The 22,819-nt window shown below is 44.4% G+C and overlaps 1 protein-coding gene across 4 annotated transcripts in view; it reads right to left on the minus strand.

The window, feature by feature from the left end:
- The window catches only part of SYNE2 (spectrin repeat containing nuclear envelope protein 2), a 275,952-nt gene extending 261,388 nt beyond the window's left edge, over positions 1–14,564 (minus strand). For all 4 annotated transcript variants that reach the window (XM_073349867.1, XM_073349868.1, XM_073349866.1 and 1 more), the window contains exon 1: positions 14,468–14,564. The gene's annotated coding sequence lies outside the window, so the exon portion shown is untranslated. The remainder of the gene's footprint in view (positions 1–14,467) is intronic.
- Positions 14,565–22,819: the final 8,255 nt, after the last annotated feature.

Genomic DNA, 22,819 nt, shown 5'->3' on the forward strand with positions numbered 1-22,819 from the left:
TTCATGGAAAAGGCATGTGGCTGACACCAGCTAAATTTCAAATCCCTTCTCCAAAGCACAGAGGTGCAAGAACTTCTCAATGAAATAGTTACCAGAACTTTTTTAACATGGGCAAAACAAGATATTCTCTCCCCCTCTTCCCCCCTCCCCCCATCTCATTCTGCAAGATCTCTGAACCATTCTTGCTGAAATGTTCCAGGAAAAAAAAAATCAACTTGAGACAGTCACCTGGTATGGAAAATTTCTGCCCAACAATTTCAATTAGGCAAAGTTGTAAGCAATTGAAAACAGGACAATCGTAAGTACAGGTAATGCTACTAGCCCTACCTACAATTAGTATTACAGCAAGGCCTGGACACCCTAATGGGATCAGAGCCCCACTGAACTAAGCAACATACACACAAAGACTTAGGGGCAGTCCTATCCTGAAGGGAGTAAAATCTATATCAACAAGACAATTATTGTTCCCGTTTTGCAGATGGAACACTGAAGCATGGAGTGATTAAATGACTTGCTCAAGATCATACACAGGAAGTCTGCAGCTGAGCCTGAAACTGAATCCACATCTTCTAAGTCTCAGGTCAGTGCCTTAATCACAAGACCATCCTTTCTCTCTGCAAGTTGCTTTATTCTTAGAGCCAGGTCGGATTTCTTCTGATGTTGCCAAAACAGGACAAATGTCTACAGATCTTGTGCGTCTCCCTCACCAAAGCAGACTTTCAAGTGCCAGTGTTATAAAGCATGAAGTTATTTGTCAACAAGCTCAGTCAAGCAGTACAAAAAGCGTGTTGTAGAAACGGAGCTACTGTTCCATTCTTCACTGATATTGTTTGAATGAATGATTCTAAGTCTCAGAAGGCCATGACTGACAGTGGTACCGTAGACAGACTCCAGTGTGGGAATTTTCAAAATGATAATGTACATTTCTGCATGTTTTCCAATTCATTCGTTTTGGGAAAGCTGGGCAGAACAAAGCTCTGGCAGAAATTTATCATGTGATAAATGTGAACACTGTCTCACAAATCCTTACTAATAGGATATGCCTCCAAACTTCTTCGAAATCATGCATTTTTTTCCCACTGAATATACATGCAGACTAGCTTTACTGAGAAATATCTGAAAGGAGGAACATAGTGACGAGAGTTGGGGAATTGGGAGTCAGCTAATCCCATATATTTGGGATATGAATTTTGACAACTATATGAAATGGTAGCATCAGACCACAGGTGAGTTCTGTGAAGATATTCAAAGTCAACACAGACCACTGAAAAGAGATGTAATTGTTCCTTGTGATGTGGCAGAGTGGCCCCGCACTGGTATCGCAGGGGTTAACCCTTCCTTCCTGGCGGAGGAAGCCCCACCCCGGAAGCCCTGCTGGGCATGCTCCAACTGGAGAATAGTTATAAAAGCCTGCAAAGGTGCTCAGTCTGGGTTGGCCACCAGAGGAGAAGGAGGCACACCGCCAACTCCTGAGGAGGGACAGCCAAAGCTCCCGGATCCAGGGGCCAACCAAGCCGGGAAGCACCCGACTTCCCAGACGGAGGTCCCGGCAGGAGGGGATGGACCGGAGGACAGCCCCCGCCCGGATGGAGAAGACGACGCTGAGGGTAGGAAGTGACCCAAGGGCATTTTAGAGACGGGCAGCACTACAGCTGCACTGATACTCGGTGTGTTGCGGGCTGATCCCGGCCAAGCTAAGCACAAGGAGAAACCCCGCCACTAGGACAGCCCTGGGTTGGGACCCGGTGGAGAGGCCGGTCCCGGGTTCCCCTACCCACCCACCCCCGCCATTGGGATACACTTCCCCGCCTGAGAGGGAGTTATATGGACTCTGGCTGTTGGGCCACACTGCCCCGACATGTGGGGCGAGTTATCTAGACTCCAGCCGCTAGGCCGCACCGTCCCGCTTGCGAGGGGGATTGTGTAGACTCTGGCCGCTAGGCCGCACCGCTCCAACATGGGGAGCGATTTATATGGACCCTGGCCATCGGGCCACACTGCCCGATACTCAGGGTGACACATGGACTCAAGCCCTTAAATCCCGCTATCCTGAGTAAGGGGCGAGCACAGGGAAACCAGCCATTGGGCCACACTGGAACGCCCTTATAGGACAGGCATGGAAAAGTAAGAGTGGCGAGGCCCCGACACCCCATCCACCCCTGCCACAAAGGGGTGCTGCGGTGCCGGACCCGTCACACTCCTCAAGGAACAGCATGGATCAGCACTTACCACAGACATCTGTGCTGCAAAAGTGACTGGTTTCTCCAACTCAGAAGGGCTCTTCAGTGTGTATTCTGGAAAGAAAATTCAGATTTCCCACAACTTCAAAATAGAGCCAGCTGTGCTGCTTTTTCCCACTGTTTGCCACTACATCTGGACCACAGAGGTTATTAGTTTTCATTGTCTTTTCCTACAGGAAACAGAATTTCCCCTGTGACTGGTGTATTTCACCACTAACACCCTCACTCGAATTTGTGTAACAAATGGTACAAGTGACCTAGCACACATTTCTTTAAAAAAATAAAAAACAGCCACCCCAAAACCTACCAGTCTGCTGACTTCTTTGGCACTGTGAATTCTGTCTCAAGGGGTTGATTAAAGTGAAAAGCAATGTCTGGAAATAACTAGGATTGATCCTTTCTAGTTTTTGTGCTTAGCTTTGTAGAGTGGCTTTCTTCCAGTTCTTTCTTTAATAGTTCGTTCATTTTTATTTAATCCATTCATTTAAGGACTTGACTTCAACTCATCATTCATTTTGCCTCTTGGTGAATAAGCACAGAACCCTCGGGCACAAAGAAACTTTAGAATCAAATCTTGACTCAGACAGCATTTTCCTTCTCCTTTTTACTTTCTATTTACTTCTGTCAAGTTCTCTGTCTTTCCCCAGAATGAGGTGGGAGAATGCACTTGTATTTGTCTGGAATTAGAACTGAACAGGATCTATTTAATGCGCAGTCTTATCTCAATAATACATCCTGAGGTATTAGCAATGTGTTTTGTGCTAGAGGAGAGTGAAGGGGAAAACACAGTGAATCACTGGTGTAGATAATTTAAAAGCAGAGGTTTTTCTGAAGTGGAAACAAGCTCGGACATTAGGGTTGTCCTCCAGCAAGCATTACTTTGATAGACATCGCCTGATTCACGAGGGCAATAGTAGATAGCAGTGTTGTCTAGTGCTGGAGGCACCGGCCTGGGAGTCGGGAGACGTGAGTGCTATTTCTGGCGCTACCACTAATCTGCTGCGTGACCTTGAAAAAGTCACTTTGCCTTTGTTTACCTTCCCTATCCTTTGCCTCTGTCATTTAGAATGTCAGATCTTCAGGACAGGGATTGTCTCACACTAGGATCTCATCCAAAGCCTGTTAAAGTCAGTGGAAAGATTCACAATGAATTCAATGGGATTTGAATCAGGCACTACGTGTTTGCACAGTGCCTAGCACAGTGGGGCCCTGTTCTCAGTTTGCACCTTTTAGGCACTACCATACAACTTATAATAAACAATATATGATTAGGGAGATGGTCATAGCTTGATTGTGTTACACCGGTTGGATTGCTGACCTATAGCAGAAACAGTAATGTGTATGTGAGGACCCCAGAACAGATCATTTTAGAAATTGGTTCAGATTGTTTATACCTAGGACTAATGTTGTTTGAATATTTTATTGTTGTATTTGAATGGTTTGTATTTGTTGTTTTTGTTAATAGCTATATAAATTATGTAATGAGAAACATGGGAGCTGCCCCTCTAGAAACCAGATGGGGACACTTGGAGTGGGCCCTTGAAGGAGCCATGAGCAGCGCATGCTGCTGTGGTGGGAAGTTATAATGACAATAATACCTAGCTCTGAGCTCGCGCTTTTCTGGACTTAGCCTCGAGGCAGTTCTGAAGGCAGGTCAGAATTCAAAGAACAAATAAAGTTCTTCAAAAACTGAGTCTTGTCATTTAAGGTGTACCATATACGCTAGCTGCTCTGTGCCCTGGGTGGGTGGAAGTAATTTCTTCTCAGACCTCCATCATGCTCTTGTGAGCCACGAAGTTGGGAGGTGCACAGTGTCCTTTCTCACAAAGCATACTTCATAGTCAGCTCCGTGCTGGGCTGTCTGCTGTAACGTTACGCTCAGGCCAACAAGATTAGACACATCTGAAAGTACATTACTCTTTTTTGTCTTTCCACTTTGTTATTGGTCACCCTCCTGTCCCTGTTCTGACAGCCAGTGTGCTTTAGGAAAAAGGCCTTTTCTCACATAAAGCTTCTTTTATGTGTCCCTCCCACACTTCCATAACAATAATTGCAAGGGCCCCCCGCCTTAAATAGTCTTTGCTTAAATAGACTTTTCAGCATGGTTTTAGAACTTCTGAGAGCTGATTTTGCTCTTACCCTACCCCACTCCACAAATCAGATGAAACTGCCCCGAACCACTACAGCTAGACTGTGGAGGTACTGCAACCTCCATGTCAGGGGCAGTGTGTATTATGCTGCCCCAGAGCAGACCAGGGACCAAAGTGTGACACAGAGAATCAAAACTCTGTCCTTGGTTCCCTTTTGCTGTAGGGGTGAGATGTGATCTATACGTGCCTTTTTTTATCACCGCTTACTTGCCCCTCCATACATACTCAGCTGAGTTTGTCTACACCCTGTGGGGAGAAGGGAAGACAAAGCTTCACCCACAGAGGCTGCTCTCCCTTCATGCTGTGAGATCCACAGTACAGATGATCCACACAGAGGATTTAGAGGTTGTCCTCCTTACACGCCACCACGGATGCATATCCAGGGTCACAGTTTAGCCCATAACATAGTAATAATCACACCATTTTCCAGGACAACATCAACAATCACAGTTTGTACTAATGGGTCTTCACATGGCTCCACAGACCCATTCAGGAAGAACAACATTTACCACACTGACCACAGAGCCATTTGCCTGATTGTGTTGATTGTTTCCATACCTGGCACTGTGCTTCCAGCAGCACAACACCTTTCTTCTCAGAGTCCTGGCCACCCATGCTTTTGGTGTGGTGCCACGCAATGTGGTCAGTTGCCAGTTGTCAAAGATCGAGTCACAGATATTTGTCTTGTGCAGATGTTGTTTCAGAGTATCTTTGAAATGTTTCCTCTGCCCTCCACCCTTATGGTTACCAGAGCTCAATTTGGAACATAGAATTTGTTCTGATAGACAGGTCTCAGGCATACAAATTACATGACCAATCCATCTCACTGGGTGCAAATCAAACCAGCCTCAATATCAACTGAACCAGCCTTTGCCGAGGCTTCCATTTTGGACACCCAGTCTTGCCATTTTATGCCCGGCAGTCACTGTAGGTGTTGCAAATGGAAACTGTCAAGCTTTTTAATGTGCTGTTGATAACAGGTCCATGTTTGACATCTGTAGAGCAATGTCATGAGGACAATAGTGTTGTACACTTTGATTTTTGTCCACGGACAGAGTCCATCCACGTTGCTTCCAGATTCAGTGATACAGATTACCATACGTGGTGCTGGCTTTCTTAATTCACTCATTCACTTCATGATCCTTATCACTTCATTACTTGATAAAGAATCTGACTGCTTGGAATGTGGTACCTTCCAAGGTTACTGATGAATCTTGGTAAAGCTGTTGAGGAGCTGGCTGGTATACAACCTGTTTTCATTTGACTTATGGTAAGGCCCAAGTTACGAACTGCCACAGCAAAGTGGTTTGTAAGATCTTATAGTGCTGCTTCAGGAGTGTACCACCAAAGAACAGTCATTGGCATAAAGCAGTTCCTTGATCAACACTTCAATCACCTTGGTATTTACACATAGACAAGAGAGATTAAAAAGCTTGCCAGTGCAAAAGTGTATAAAGATGCCACGGAAGGCTTCCTCTACCATCACAGCAAAGAACAGATCGAAAAAGCTCTGAGTAAACACATCCTTGCTTCACCACATTCATGATTGGAAACGGGTCTGTAAGATCACCATCAAGACATTAACTCTTCCAGCCATGCCTCCACAGACTAGCCGTATGATGTTGATAAATTTGTCTGGACATCCAATTTAGTGAGCAATTTCCAGAGGGCAGGGCAGTTGACCATAGTAAAAGTATACAGTCAGATCGAGAAACATGAGGTACAAAGTTTGATGCTGTTCGTGACATTTTTCCTATAAAATCATGTCAACATTGCTCCACTGAGCACAAAACCTGCACTGTGACTCAGATAGAACTTTGTCAATAACTTGGGCCAGAAGCCAGTTCAAGTGGATCTTACTGGCCCCTAGTGATTATGTGACACAGGCAGTGGCTTCTGAATCAGTGGACAATCTTCAGAGGCATCTTTTCACCTTACAAGTTCAATCCCACAATCTATCCTCGGACAAAACTCCCAAGACACTGAGAATCCTCCACCCCCTTACGCTCCGGCTGGCCACAACTGAGGTCCTTATGCTCTTCTGAGCAGAGGGACTACTCCTTGCTAGCACTCCCTGGGGCACAAAAGGGGAGAGAAGATTCATAGAAGGCAGAACTGTGGCCCGATACCCCATCAACTATGGCCAACAGAAGTGGCACACCATTAGGGGAGCACATGCTGTAACTTAGTAACAGCAGCTGTGCTTCTCCTGCATGCCAGATATTGTGCTTCCCTCACAAACAGTTCCCTGATGCTCCTACTAGAACAGCGTGGCTCTACAGTAACTCCAGTGCAGGATGGAATTTAACTGCCATAGTTTGGTCCTTAACATATACAAGTCTTCAGTTCCTTTGCCCAAGGCCCATACATCAAGACTGAAATACAGCCAAGGGAACATTAAATAAGAGATGTACGAAACTTCAGTTTCATTTGCATAACATCATATTACATTCAGATAACTTTAGCAGCTATTAGCACAGTAGCAATCTCATAAGTAATCCCACTGAGTAATGGGACTGATTATCTGAGCAAGCAAGTTTGCAGGACTGGGCCCTATAATTACCACCTAAATTTCTAATGTTTCTAAAATTCATAGTTAAAGATGACACTTTCTCCCCACATCAAAAAGCCCCATAAGTAGGGGCAGCATCATTTGCTATGGGGCAAGTTGGGAAGTCACCTCCCACCCCCAGACCTTGGTTTATCCCCTTCATCCAATTTTTTCATAGGTCTGTATGCTCCATTATGTCTTCCACTCTCCAGCCCTGCCCCCCAACTTTGCAGGATAGAATTGCTTATAATGTTCATATGCTGAAACAACTTTGCTCCACCTAGAATTTTTGTGAAATGACACCCCTGCCCTTAAGAGAGCCTGTAAAGAAGGCAAGCAAGGAAAGCATATTGGCAACACTCACTTTCACACATTCTTTAAACAAAAAATTTACACACGCAGTTACAGTTTGATACATGTTATCCAAAATTATTGGGAATGTGTTCAGTTATTGTAATCAATACACAGACAGGCACTCCACATGCCCAAGCAGGCACTTCTGCATCTATACTTTTTAAAAACAATACCAGTTGTACTTCAGAGAGGAAAAAAAATTGATTTAGCCTGCTTACAAGGCACACTCACTATCTTCAGCAGTAGGAAGAGCTGTTATCTTTGTTTTTGTTTAGAAAGATATAATCATTGAGAATTCAGATCTACAACAGAGCGACAGTTGCTAAAAAAACACCATCAGAAACCGATGCAATAAGACGACTCATGGAGTACAGCCATATCTCCCCACTTTAGGAATAAATCATGAGAAAATGACGACTATTCGGTATGCCTGATCTTTCAAACCATGTTTCTTGACTGTTTCTTTATTTACATTGGGGGCTAAGTTGGAAACAGTACTTAGAACTTGTCTATACATGGAGTTATTCAGGAACAGTTTTTCCAGAAAAAGTCCACATGTAGACACCCTTTTTCTGGAATAAAGGTCCCTTGTTCCTGTTTAGCTTCATATACTTTGAAAATGAGCTAACTGCTGAGCTAAACTCTATTTATGGAATTCATTATCAGTAAAGAGGTTTTATCATTCTTACAGTGAACTCAATGCAAAGACTAAACAAGGGCCCATTTTTCTTTGAAACAAGGGCTTCTCAACACAAGAGAGAACTTGACCAAGAAATCATATAAAGTCTGTAAAGTTAAACTGTAGCGTGTAAAATATTAGTATTTTTCTTTTGTTACTATGATTTAAAACACAAAACTGAAAACAACTGTCAGGGAGAGAAAGCATTTTAATCCCATTAGATCATTATCCAACAATGCTTGCTGCTTCTTGAATTGGTTCATTGTGTCTATGCTTAAAAACTCTGCTTCACAAATAAAAAAATATCTAACTCCCTATGGCCCTGATCTAGTTCCCACCAAAGCCAACTGAAAGACTCCTATTAACTTCAATGGACTTTGGATCATATGGGGGGGGGGGGAGAGAATCCTTCTTTTGTTTGTTTTTCCATGTTCAGTTCTTAACCAGGTATGAAGGACATAGCACTTTTAACAACTTGTTCCTCAAGGTGATTTATAAATGCTTATATATATATAGATATATCCAGAATTTAAGTAAGATGTTCTGAGTGCCCTAAATCAGTAGCTCTCAACCTTTCCAGACTACTGTACCCCTTTCAGGAGTCTGATTTGTCTTGCACACCCCCAAGTTTCACCTCACTTAAAAACTACTCATTTACAAAATCAGACATAAAAATACAAAAGTGTCACAGCACACTATTACTGAAAAATTGCTTACTTTCTCATTTTTATCATATAATATAAAATAAATCAACAGAATATAAAGACTGTACTTACATTTCAGTGTATAGTATATACAGCAATATAAACAAGTCACTGTCTGTATGAAATTTTAGTTTGTACTGACTTCGCTAGTGCTTTTTATGTAGCCTGTTGTGAAACTAAGCAACTATCTAGATGAGTTGATGTATCCCCTGGAAGACCTCTGCGTACCCCCAGGGGTATGTGTACCTTAGGCTGAGAACCACTTCCCCAAATAACTATGGTAAGAGAGTCATCCACAACTCTGCTAATGCAGAGACTGATGCTGCAAATTGTTCCAAACAGGCAAACCTCTGCACCCATGCAGAGCCCCAGTGAAGGTCATAGGGCCTAACCTTACAAGGTCATCAGCCTCTCTGCCAGTGTGTTATGCAATCTCAACTCCTGTTGATTTCAGTGGAAAATGAGGTCACTCAGCACCCAGTAGAAGGTGCTCAGCATCTTGAAGGATTGAGCCCTTACTATTTAGCAAAGTATTTATTACCATGAAAAGCTCTATTCAGTGGGACTACTCATAGTAGTAAGCACTATGCTGGGTAGTAACTGTTTGCAGGATTGAGTCTTTATAAATTATCTTTTCTCACAGCTAATTAGATCTTGATATCATATCTCACTAGCTTCCACTCCATATGACTGAAACCCCAGCATGCATTTATCAGATGTTGTCAGACTGCTACAGGTAGAGCCAACCTAGAGGGTTTGGGTAAATGATCTTATTTTAACATAATGCACTGTTTTTCCTAGGGCTTTAAAAATCTAATTTTATCACCTATATGTTAGTTTAAAAAAACAGAGCTCACGTACAAATAACAAAAACAGATGTCCCTGTTCCCCAGAGGCCAGCTCCAGTTCTTTGCAAGGTTCACTACTAGGCCTTACTCCAGCATGCGCTGTGCTGGCGATATATCACACATATAGCAAGAACCAGTGACAGTAGGGATGTGGAAAATTTTGCACTGAAATCCACAGTAAGTCTAATCTCCTCCAATATCAAGTGTCAGTGCAAACCAGACCTCTCACATGTCCTCCTTTCAAGGGATGTCACTCATGTTAGTCTCAAAGTTATTCCCGTTCCACACATATTTGGTCTCCCCTCAATTTTATTGTTAAACTATTTACATCAGAAATAAAGACGCATGAAGCTGAAGTTATGGAAAGTCATTTATGATAAATGAATTACTTCCACAGCATTTTAAGGTTCCTGCACAGACAACATCTGTATGCCCACAACCACAATCTTGTCACACCCTGTGTCACAGTCTGACAGTAAGGCATTGGCACATTGAGATGTCTGGAAAGACTGGGCTCAACCTGGAGCCATCTTTGATCAATGTCACAGGCTAGCTGCTGGCCCTTTAAGGCAGCCAGGCTCAGCCTTGCCTGAGGTCTACCAGCTAGCCCCCAGTTAATGGTTAGTGACCCCCAGCTGCAAGGAATCAGAAAGGACTACTGAAACTGAGCAGGGAAGTCAGTGTAGGGAGAGAGACGCAGAGGAGGTGGGACTTACCTGTAGGGGGAAGCCTAGCAGTCTGGGTCTGGCTGTGACTAAAGAGCTGAGCCACAAGAGTAGAGCTAACTCTTGTGATAAGCTCCTAGAGCAAGGGGCCAGCTGTCCCTGGAGACAGTCTTGGGGCTGGTGGTCTGGAATGGGAACTGGGAATAGAAGAGTCCCACAGAGAGCAGTACGCTCCTGTGGGAGAGCTCTTACGTAGGGCCTACCTGGAGCAGGGAGACCCGTAAATGGAGCTGCCAGTGTCCCCAGAGAGAGGTGGCAGTGGAGGAATCCTGTCAAACAAACCAGAGAAGCTCTGCAGGGGCCAGGAGAAGGGACCAAGAAGCAGAGATCTTCAGAGGAGCCCCAGAAGAACAGTAAGCTTGGGAATTTGTTTTGGACTTTTTGTTACCCCAGAAGGGGAGTGAACTTTTATGTGACTTGGCCAGAGGGCCATGATGCTGAAGACCCGGGGGAAGGGGGGAGCTGTTGCAGGGCCGAGGAAGTGACCATCGGGAGTGCCAGAGATCAGGTCCCTTGCCAACACTGCACCTTGATACAAAGGGGCACTACTTGAAGGGAGGATGTGCCATTACACCTAGACATAGACCCCTTCTCCAACAAACTTAGCTTTGACTTCTCTGTTCTTTTATTCTCTTGCATTCCCTTTTATAGGTAACTAAATATCTATATTCCACGGATGAACTTACTTACAATGGACAAACTGTACTGTCTTTGCCTCTAGTTTTACTACACTATACAAAATTAAATCATCACTAAGTCTTGCCGCATAATCATAATCATTATGGCAACTTGGCTTCTCTACGCTTCCAGCAGAATAGGGTGAATGTTTAATGTAACATGCTCAAAAAACCTCAACCTCTAAAATGCCCTTCAAAATGCTCACAAATACTATAATCTATTTGTTTCAAAAAAACAAGCCAGGACTCTCAAATAATTACTACATTTCAATTAGGAAGACTTCATAAAAGGACTTTAAAACCCACAAGAGCCAGTTGTGCTGTATTTTAATGTAGTCCATTTTTTAAAGTATTTAGGCTCCAAAGAGTGAGATCCACAAAGGGACTTAGGTGTTACAATGCTGAGCATCATAGTGTCTAACTTTTAGGCACCTAGAAAATCACAGGCATGACACACCAATCCACAAAGCCTGAGTTAGGTGCCTCAGCTGCTCTACGATGAGGAGAGATAGGCACCTACAGCTGCAATCCACAAAAGCCAGCATGCTAGGTGGCTCCCGGCCTAAGCAAGCCAATGTGTGCTAAGCTCTGCCTCTCTCACTGGGGTAGGGACCCAAGTCTTGTTCAAGGAATGAGTTAGGTGCCTGCTTTGCTCCACACAAAACAGGGGTGGAGGTGATGCCCACCTTAAACTTTTCAGTCCAGTGGTTAGAGAACTCAGCTAGGATGTGTGAGACTCAAGTTCAATTCCTTCTTCTCTGCCAAAGGGGGAGACAGGATTTGAACAGCACTTTCCCACCTTTCAGGAGTGCTCTAAAGACTGGGCTATACTGATGTGAGGAACCCTCACTCTCTCTCCTGTTGAAGCTAATCCACTGTGCATAAACAATGAAAGAGTTATGTGAAAGAGGAGGACTGGACCCAGGGTCTCCCACCTACTAGGCAGGTGTCCTAACGACTGGACTGAATCACTCTGTCACCTGCTTCCCCTGCCCTGAGGCTGTATTGCAGGGTCGGGTCGGGTCAGGTCAGGAGTGGGCTCTGTCCAGCAGGGGGCTAGTACTCACAGGGTACACCCTTCTACTTCCTGAGAGCCTGTTGCTCCAGTGGTTGGGTGGTCTTGGCTGCCAGGTCTCAGCTCCCTGCCCATCTTGCTCTGCCACTGCACAGAGGAAGTGGACAGGCTGCACTGAATTCTGGCTCGAACTGTGCAAAGGGGGAGCAAAGTCCAGGAAAAGCCAAAAACTGGGTGAAAATTGGTAAAACCCAATATTGGCTTTTTCGAAACCTGGCCATTTTTTTTTTTAGAGACAACAGATAAACACCAAAAAAGGTCTTATCTAGAGACGATTATGGAAGTGGTTGAAACTGATGAGTTTGCTAACCAGATGCAAGGAGCTCTGTGCATCCCCCATTCCTGTTCCTGGTTCTCTAATTTTAACCAAAATCAGTAGGATTTTGCTCATGGATGTGTAGAACATTCCCTGAATTTTTACAATTGATCAGCTGGGGCCTTTCAAAAGTTTTCACATTACAGAGAAATGCCACTGAGTTGAGTGTAAGGCCTCACAAGTTTAACCAATAATCATAATACCTAAGTGAGCGAAGCAAGGTCTTACTCTCAACTCAGTGGCAGTCTCTGTTTGGCTTATAAGGAGCCCTAGTGTTGGAGGAAAGGGAGGGGGCACAGAGAACCCCTGGCATGGGGGTGGGAGGAGAATGAGGGCATTGGAATGGGGGAGGACATGGGGGGCATACGGAGCCTCTGCCATATGGGCAGAGGGAGGAAGGGGGAGCACACAGAACCCCTGCTGTGGTGGGAAATGGGGAGTACACAAAGCCCCTGCCATGAGGGTGGGGAGAATGGAGGAAAATTATATGGGGGAAGGAAGAGACACAGAGCCCCTGGCATAGGGGGAAAGGGTATCTGAAGGGGCACACAGAGCCCCTAGCATGTAGTGGAGGGAGAATGGGGGACAGAGTCATTGGCATGGGGGGGGAAAGAGGGGAATGCGGGGTACATAAAGCCTTGGCATGTGGGGAGGAATAGAGGACCCTAGTATTCTGGTGGGAGGAATAGGGGGGGCACAGAGCCCTGGCACAAGTAGAGGTTGGGGGAGTCACAGGGAGTCCCTGAAATAGAGGGGGATGGGAGAGTGGCCCACTGGGAGCTTGTGAGGTGGAATGGAGGGATGCAAGGAGCCCCTGATGGGTGCAATGAGCTCAGCCTACAGAAGCTACAGAGTGTGTAACCCTCTGCTATGTAGCTTTTTGTCCACCGCAACAGGACTGTATGAGCACACAGCTGGTAATAAAGGTAATAATAGGACTAACTCCTGTCGTCCTTACTCAGCCAAGACTCCCAGGTGGTCCAGTGGAATTTTGCCTGAATAAGGATTCAGGCTCAGAATCCAAGTACAGAACCAACTATGTAACAATAATCTTAAAAGATACCACGTTACATAAGCATCGGTTTGTGGACTCCCTCTTCTACCTATAAGTTTACATGTCCCCCAAAATCATGGTGTCTCCAAAAACACATCACTCAGGCTAATACTCAAGAAACTAATATTTCAACACTGAAAAACAGGGATTTCAAAAGGGTGTTAGTTTGGCTCAATGACAGAAGGCGATTTCACACACACACACACACACACACACACACAAAAAGTGGTCCATGCTTCTTGAACTATCTTAGTAGAGGGTTTGTGCCTTAAGTCTCACTAGTTTTTTCCCGACTTCTCCCAGTTCCTGCAATTTGATTTATCTTGCAAAGATTGTGTAAATGGTTATGCCTGTGCACACCTGGTAGTTTTTTTTCTGTCAGGAAAATGAAATAAAGGATAAATTGAAGCCATTTGAAATACGTTAAAAATACCAACACCTGTGTGGAACTGCACGGCTTGATTAAATAAGGCGCCGGATTTTTCCTCAAAAGCGTTTGGTTACAAGTCAGAGAGGGCCAGGGAAGGTAAAGCGGATACCTAAGGAACAAAGGCGGCTTCAGCTAACAAAGGCGGCCAGGTACGGCAACCAAAGCCTAGACAATGAACGCGGAGGGGGGCTGAGCAGGAACGGTTCTGCTCTCCAGCGTCCCACCCAGCCAGGGGCGCAGGGTCAGGGGCTGGCAAAGGCGGCCCCTGGGGCTAGGGGGGTCGGTGCGGTGCAGTCGGCAGGGGCAGGCGCCGGGTACTTTCCAGGCGTCTTGTCACCCACACAAAGGGCTTCTCTCGGCAGCGCTCGGCTCCCTTCCCGCCCGGGCGTGCGGCTCGCTCGCTCGCTGACCTCCACGCCAGCGCGGAGCCTACCTCCCCCAGCCGGCGGGTGCCCCCGGGCGGCGGCAGCCCTTGCCCCGCTTGGCTGTGGGGGCCACACGCCGGCCAACGCCCCAGGGCCGCCAACTTTCCTGCGCGCTCCCCCAGCAGACGCTCCGCGGGCGGCGCGCTGAGCCCCCAGCACCGCCCCGCCGCGCTGCCCCCGCTGCCCGGCCGGACGCGGACACCCGCGGCTCCAGGGGGCGGGCGCTGGGCGATACTCACTGTCCGGGGGCCGCAGGGGGCTCCCGCCGCCTGCGCTGGGGGAGCGGGGTCCCTGGCGTTGCCTCTGGAGGGGACTGGGCGCGGCCCCTTGCTCCGCTCCTCGGCTGCAAACCACGCCCCGAGCCGGTGCAAGCCCGGACCCTCCCGCCGCCGCCCAGTGCAGGAAGGCGGAGCGCCCTGGGCCCGCACGCCCCCGAGCGAGGAGCCCAGCGCGCCTGGCGCCCGCCTTCCAAACAAACGGCACGTGGCTGGGCTGGGCCCGGAGTCCGGCTCCAGCCTGCCCCCGCCCGGCACCTGCCTGACGGCCACAAGCCGGCCCAGGCCAGGCGGCTCCTAGCCACGGGAGGAGGAAAAGAGGGGCCCTGGGGAAACGCGGGCCCTGCGACACCTGGGTCTGTCCTGGGTAGCTGGAGCAGGCAATGGTAGCCCGGACTCCTGGGTCCTATTAGCACCCTGCTACTGACAAGCTCTGTGACCTTGGCCAAATCGCTCTGGTTGCAGGAGTTTTGTCACTTACAACCTATTCAGCCTGCTACATCACTTCACTGCCCTGGTGCCTATGGAGTAGTGAGAGCAGGGAGCTGGGGGCCAGGAAATAGGAGTTCTCCTCCCCTCTGCCATTCCCTGGCTATGTGACGGTGGGGAAGGGACAACCTTTGCAATTCATTTTACCCATCCTTAAAAATGAGTAGTGCCTACGTACAGGAGTCCTGTAACACTGAATTAAACTGAGTTAAACTTCTCATTCTTAAGTGAACCGAGCTATGGAAGTACTAAATATTTTTAAACATCACAGTATCTGTTCAAAATGTACCAATTTCCCACTCTAGCCCTGTGAAAAACTCTTCTAATTCAGCTGGGTTGCAGTCACCAGCATTATGACCATCAAGTTACTCAATATAGCATATACCAAACTGAAGAGTAGTTGTTAATTCAGTTTAATTTATTTTGGGCAGAGCATAGCATGAACAACAAATAATGTATCTAAACAATAGTTTTAGATATACATATTACAAAGCAGTGCAGTAAAAGAATATAATCAGAATGGGATTTGGTTTTAAAGTCAGTACTGGTAGTGATCACTTGGCTTTTGGAAAAAATTTTAATATAGCCAGTTCCTATCCATACTGATACAGTAGGTTTCTCCTTCACTTATTCTGCTAGGTTGGTATTTGGTGTTAAGGATCAAAGGCTCAATCCTGGTTCCTTTAGAGTAACTGGTAAAACAAAACAATTCTTGATTTAAATAAATGGAAGTAGGATAAGGCCCCATATTTGAAGCCATTTCTCAAGGCCAAATCTAGCAGCTTTTACTTCTTACTCAGGTAACCTTCATGGGTTTCAATAGTTTTTGTCCAAATCAGTGCTGCTAAACTTGGCCTCTTGATTTTTTTTTCCTTGTATTTTTAAGACCGAAGTGAATTCCACACCTTTGAGTGCCACTTTAGCTAAAGAATGTTACAGCTTGTGGGAGTGCCACGTACAGCCAGTTGTGACTTGGCAGCCCTGCCTTGGTAAACACCTAATATAATTCACTCTGCTCCTGTAACATTAGCTCTATCTATGGATTATTTCTTTATTATTTGTATAGCAGCACTGCTGTGCCTGACATCTTACAGACCGGGATGAAGACCAGGTCCCTGCCCCAAAGAGCTTTCAGTCTAAAGGGATCACTCACTACATCCAGGTCTTTTGAATAGAAAGATTAATATAGTGTTTGCCAAACCAATCCTTTGTTTAAAAGCTGGGTGAAATCTTGTTATGGGTTGAATTAAAACCCTTTTGAGATTGATAGGTATGAACTCACCCTTCAGTCATCATAACTGTAAGCCTAAACCCCCACCTAAGACAAAAAGTGTGCATGCATCTGCCCAGGAGATTTTGGCTGAGTGGTGTGTGTGTGTGTGTGTAAGGAAATCCCACAGAAACTGAGAAGGGAGAGGCAAGAAAGCCAAGCAGGAGCCTGCATACAATGGAAATTAGAAGCCAATACCTTTGGGGTTCTGGGCCGGTACAACCCTGGAAAAAGCCAGAGAGAGCTCTTGGGTCTGGTACTGGCTAAAGGGCCTTGGGGCTGTCAGTTAAGAAACTGCAACGCCTTATGTTCTGCAACGCCTTATGTTCTTGGCTCCTTCTGCATGCAAAGAGATACAGGACTGTACACGTTCCTTGCAAATACACAAGATTGCATCAAAGAGAACTTCATTTCAACTTCAAACTGGAACATCTATAGGCCTGGACTTTGACTACTCACTTGAGTTGGAAAGGGGCAACACCTTAGTCAATAGGTGGACCATGGCCCAAATCCAGACCACCAGATGCTTTAGAATGGACCCTGAAATCTTTTTTTTTACTTTAATTATTTTCTCTGAGGTCTGGACCTTGACAAAAAATAATTGATTTACCCCTGCTGTAGACCAATCTTGGGGTGGTAGAGTGTCTGTGTGTCTCTCTCTCTCTCTCACACACACACACGTATGAATTCTTCAACTAGCTGCTTTAATCATATATTCTAGAAATCAAAATGACATCCCCAAATATATCAAAATGATTTAGCTGATTAGTAGCTTTTTTTCTTAAAGTATTTAGGTCATTGTCTTTGCAATAAACACAGTACTATCCCAAACATCTTATACCAAGCTTGATTCTTCTTGGGCGGAGAGTACCAAACTGCATTATAGCCACGCTAAGGAACATCATCTAAACCTTAAATTGGCTATAACATGATTTGGACTGCTCTAAACCAGCAGTACCAAAACATGTTTTATGGCCTTGTCTATACTTGTAAATATTCTATCCATAACTCATCAGTGTAGCTTCACCCTTGGTAGCAGTAGTGGGAACTGTAGTGTACACAGAGCTCAAGCATTTCTACCATTTTGTTGTCCAGCCCTTAGAGCCACCAGTTCCTTGTCTACACTAAACTTTTCCCATTAACTTCTATGGGAGGAGGATCAGGTCCTGTAATTATTATAAATTATACAGTGCCATAAGTATACATGCCACTTTATAAAGCACAAAGACAGGTCTCTGGCCAGGATGTTTACAATCTAAATTAGTTAATGCACCTAATTAGTTTGTACTGTACTTTGAAGATACAAAGTGCTATAAATGCTAAGTATTATTAAACAGACACAATGCAAACAATTAAAGACGAGACATGATGGTGATACAGATAACCATAGATAATCTGCTTCGCATCCACAGCTGTGGCCACCAGCTGAATTCTAGGTATTTAATATGTCATGGGCCTTCTCTTAATAAGCAGGTATCTTTCTTTCCTTATGCAGCCCTTGAGCTATGAGTACTATACTATACTAGCTAGGAGTATTTAAGATCCCTGTAGTCATGGGAAGTGCCACTTTGACAGCTGCATAGCTACTGCCAAATAGGCAAACAACAAGCCATTCTCATAGGCAATCTCCTGCAGCCTACCAAAAGGCAAACTATAGCTGTACGTAGCAAATTCTACTCAGTACACAGCCCAAGCGTGTCCAAGAAGTGTGCGGGGGGGAGGGGGGTCAAAAAGGGTGGGCTTTTCCAACCAGCTATGCCCTCCTCTGAAATGCTGTCTTCTGGCCTTTTGAATGAGCAGCAACTGATCCACATGACATCCTCACCCCTTTCACTACCTCCCAACTCAGCACAGAGCCAAAGAGGTGCAAGGAAGAGGCAAAAATAGATATGCACACTGAGATCCCTGAGTCTAGACTATGCTCTGGGCACTGAGGTAAGGGTGGGAACTTGGGAAAGTGTTTGGGAAAGAAACCAAGAGGGCAGAAAATCAGGAAGTGTTGGGAAGGGAAGAAGATAGCTCTGCCCCTGAATTCTTCTCTTCCTCTTGTGTTTAAACAGTAGTTGGCTCCTGGAGTTAACCAAACCTTGAATAATGGAGGCATTGATGGTTCACCTTTCCCCTATACCTCCTGTAGTCCAGCTGTGACACCCTGGACAATCTTCTTCTCCACTCAGCAAGTCACCTCCAATCATTTAGACTCAATGAATATTGGTTTTAAACAAACAAAGAGGGGTCAGATATTGTACAAAAGTGCTGTTGCCCCCTTCTTCTCAAAGAAAGGCTGTGTTAAAACAGCAGACTACGTGGTAGCTTCTTAAATTTTGGGAGCCTCAACTGGAAAGGAAACTGCAACATTCATTAATGTGTGATGAAAGGATTTTTATTAATTCCTCTGCAGATAACAGCTCCTTTCAAAATGATTTGCAATTAGTTGTGAAATAGAATCCTATAAAATAGGTCTTTGCCTCAAAAGCCAATGCACATGTCCATTCCCCACTGACTTCAGTATACGGGAGAGTATAAATGTCTGTGTGGATCAGTTTGCAGGATTGGGACCTAAATCACTACAACAGTCAATGGCTCTCCATATATCCAGAGGTACCCGTTCTTGTTGTTCTCAGCTCTGGAGGCAGGGGAAAGCATGGTTCTGAAATTCTGGAATGCTATAACCTTAAAGGAAAATGGAAATGTTCTGACATCTAACTCTCCTGAGTCATACATGACAAATTGCTGTTGTTAGGAGATCTTTATTAAAAGAACATTAGATCAATGTAAATAAAGTCCATTCCCCTTTTTATCATTTCTGAGGCCAGTCCCCAACTTAGTGCAATCTCCCTTAGCCAGAAGATTTTTCATAAATCTTGCCACAACAGCCCACAATATTACAGGCTAAAACAGCAGGTTTGGGGATTTATGCCAAAACACTCTTTTTTTTAGGTCTCAATCCAATGCTCACTGAGGTCAGTGGGAGTCTTTGCACTGACTTTAGTGGGCTTTGCCATAGGCCTTTATGCAGCAATAATGGACAGATTGTTTACCAAAGTTAGAGAGCCCAAATGAAGAGGAAAGAGAATTTTAATCCATACAGGTGTGTACATAATCTGCAGATTCTTCTCTCATGCATATGAGAGAGCTTGAAGGTAATCATCTTAACAACAATCCCTTGTCCCACCACATTTAGTCAAAGCATTTGTATGATTTTTAACAGGGTCTTCAGAATTGATCCAGCAAAACATATAGTGCATGTGTACCTTTAAACACCCGAGTAGTCCCACTGAAGTCAATGGAACTACTCCCATGCTTACACACATGCTGTGCTTTGCTGTATCAGGGTGAAACTGCAGAATTCTCATGCACTGCTCCAGAGGCAAAATAAGTCAATGCCTTCATCTCTGACAGATATTCCAAAGCTCCGATTGAACAGGTTCATAAATAGTAGCTCCAAACTCCCTAAAGCTTTTACCTTTATCTTCAATTCCCCCTCTCCCCGCCAAATTGAAGTCTATTGTATTCTGCAGGGTCTGATTTGTGGTTAATCTCCTTAATGCTAACATATTATAGTTCAAGGCTAGGGAAAAAGACCTAGATCCACAAAGGTATTTAGCTCCTAACTGCCTGCTGACTTTACGCTGTCTACATAGGGAGTTAGGTCAGTATAACTACATTGCTCAGAAGTGTGGCTTACCACACGTCTGAGCAACATAATTATACCAATATAGGTCTGTAGAGTAGACCAGACCTAAGTCACCATTGAAAATTGGACTTAGCCATCTTAGGGCAGGTCTACATTTCAGAATGACTTAAGCATAACTTTGTGTCTCGGGGGTGTGGATTTTTCACACCTCTGAGCAATGGGTATACTGACCTAAGTGCTGGTGTAAACAGCACTATGTCGGTGGGAGAGCTACTCCCACTGACCTAGCTACAGCCTCTCTTGGAGGTGGATTAACTACACTGAGAGGAGAGCTCTCTCTCATTGGCATAGAGCGTCTTCATCAAAACACTACAGCGGCACAGTTGCATTGGTGAAGCTGTGCCAATGAAGCATTTTAAGTGTAAACCTGCCCTGAGTCACTTAGGCCTGGCAATGCTGAGCAGAACACACCTAAATACCTCTAAAAATATGGGTCCTTGTGCCTGACTCTACCCTCATTTACATCATCTCCATTAAAATTAATGGAGTCACTCAAATGTAAATCTGGTGTGAGAACAGAATCTGGCCCCTTATCTTTATGTTGTCTGTAAAGTGCCTAGCACAATGTTGGTTCTATACAACGGTAAATAGCAGAGACAAAGAAATCAAGCTGATATTGCCTCCACTTCCTCAACTTTCTGGGTTTGTCATTTGTACAGCTTTAAAAACTTTACCAGAAAGTACTAAGATATATGCATACAATGCATATATACTATTCATTTTTTAATTGAGACTCAAGTCGTCCGCTTTGTTAGATGTGAGTTGAAGTATATTCATTTTCTTCTGCAAAGTAAGATGAGTACCAGCAACTTGTCATAGCTTCAGTTTTGGAACTTTATCCACAAAGGGATTCAAACTTATGCAAAAGGGATATACATAGTAGTACAGAATCTGGGCATGTTGCTCCTTATGTACAAAGGAAAGTTTGGCATCAGTGAACTGTAAACTGAGATGTAAGTTGACCTAGGTGTGACATTGCACTCCATATGCTTTATGAAAATATGCTTATAAATGTAAATATGATGTAACTGGAACATGCTTTATGCAAAAGGTCTCTTGTAAGGTATCATTACAAAGTTTATAATCTACTGAGTATGTTCATCCTATTTGTTTGCATGTATTTATATGTCTGGAGTTAGGAGAATAAGATATAAACTTGTATTACTTATGTAAACATATAAAGTGGAAGCCATTAAGGGTGCTTCAGAATCAATGAACTGTAAATGGCTCTGTTTACTTGCAAACATTCCCGTGTATGTGTGGGCCAGCCCAGGAAAAATAGAGGCTGGGGTCTCACAGGACATGTGACAATGTCACCTGATAATGAAGTCTACCTTAAATCTGGTACTTTTCCATTTAGAAGGAAGGGTGGGGACCCAGAGAGACAAAAGATTTCCATTTTGTGCCAAAGCTATAAAAGGAGGTGGAGCAGGACAAAGAGAAGCTAGTCATGAGAAAACCCCAGAAATGGCTGCTGGAACTAACAAGGACTGTACCGGGGAAAGGATTGGGCCCAGACTAGGAAGGAGTCTAGTCTGTGAAAGAAGCTTATTGGAACATCTCTGAGGGTGAGAGATTACCTGTAATCAGTTTCTTAATGTATTAGGCTTAGACTTGCATGTTTTTGCTTTATTTTGCTTGGTGACTTACTTTGTTCTGTTTGTTATTACTTGAAACCACTTAAATCCTACTTAAAATCACTTCTGTTTATTAATAAACCCAGAGTAAGTGATTAATACCTGGGGGAACAAACAGATGTGCATATCTCTCTATCAGTGTTATAGAGGGTGGGCAATTTATGAGTTTACCCTGTATAAGCTTTGTACAGAGTATAAAGGATTTATTTGTGGTTTGGATCCCACTGGGTGTCTGGGTGCTGGAGTCAAGTAACCTGCAGAGTTGTATTCACTTAAAGCCTGCAGCTTTGGGGGCATGGCCCAGACCCTGGGTCTGTGTTGCAGCAGGCAAGCATGTTTGGCTCAACAAGGCAGGGTTCTGGAGTCCCAAGCTGGCAGGGAAAATGTGCTCCGAGGTAATCTCACATTAGGTGACAGTTCCATAGGGTCTCTGTGACCAAACCAGTCACACTAGGAATAAAAATTTGCATGAATAAACATTCAATGTTTACAGTACAGTAATTATTTTCCTGCTGTTTATTTTGTTTGTTTGGTTTTTTTTGGCGTTTTCAAAGCTGACTAAGGAAATTATGTACCCAAGTTCTATGAAATTTCAGTGGGATTTGGACAACTGACTTCTTTAGGCTTCTTTGGAAAAACTCACCCCAAAGTTCCATATTACACACACACAGCACTTCTTATACTTGGATTGTAATCTTTTTGGGGCAGGGACTGTCTTTTTATTCTGTGTTTTGTAGAGTTCCTAGTACAATGGGTTCCTGGTATATGATTGGAGTCCCTAAGTGCTAGCACAATATAAATAAATATTGCTGCTACTACTTTATTATAATTATTAATAATAATATAATAATATTTATTATTAACACAGCCACAGAAAAGAACCAGTGGGAAAATAGCCGAACTAAGCATATGTTTCAAATAGAAATGTAGGATTATGAGGACTTGCATAAAAATTTGAAAAGATTTAAAATGTTCTTCTGGGCAGTCTGGTTTAATGAACATTTTCTAGAATTACAATTTTCCAATTAATCATACTGGGGGCCCCCTCCCTGAATTTTCATTCAGTCCTTGCTTATGCAAAATTGCTGCTGACTTTAATGTAACAATTTTTCAGGATTAGTCTGTCCTCCTATATAGTAATCACAATAATTTTCATAAATGAAGTGAAGTCGGGAATGTGATGTGATTTTTGTTTGGGAAAATGATGTGATATCTTATTTTCA

This window comes from Lepidochelys kempii, chromosome 6 (assembly GCF_965140265.1).
Source record: "Lepidochelys kempii isolate rLepKem1 chromosome 6, rLepKem1.hap2, whole genome shotgun sequence".
Classification (NCBI taxonomy): domain Eukaryota; kingdom Metazoa; phylum Chordata; order Testudines; family Cheloniidae; genus Lepidochelys; species Lepidochelys kempii.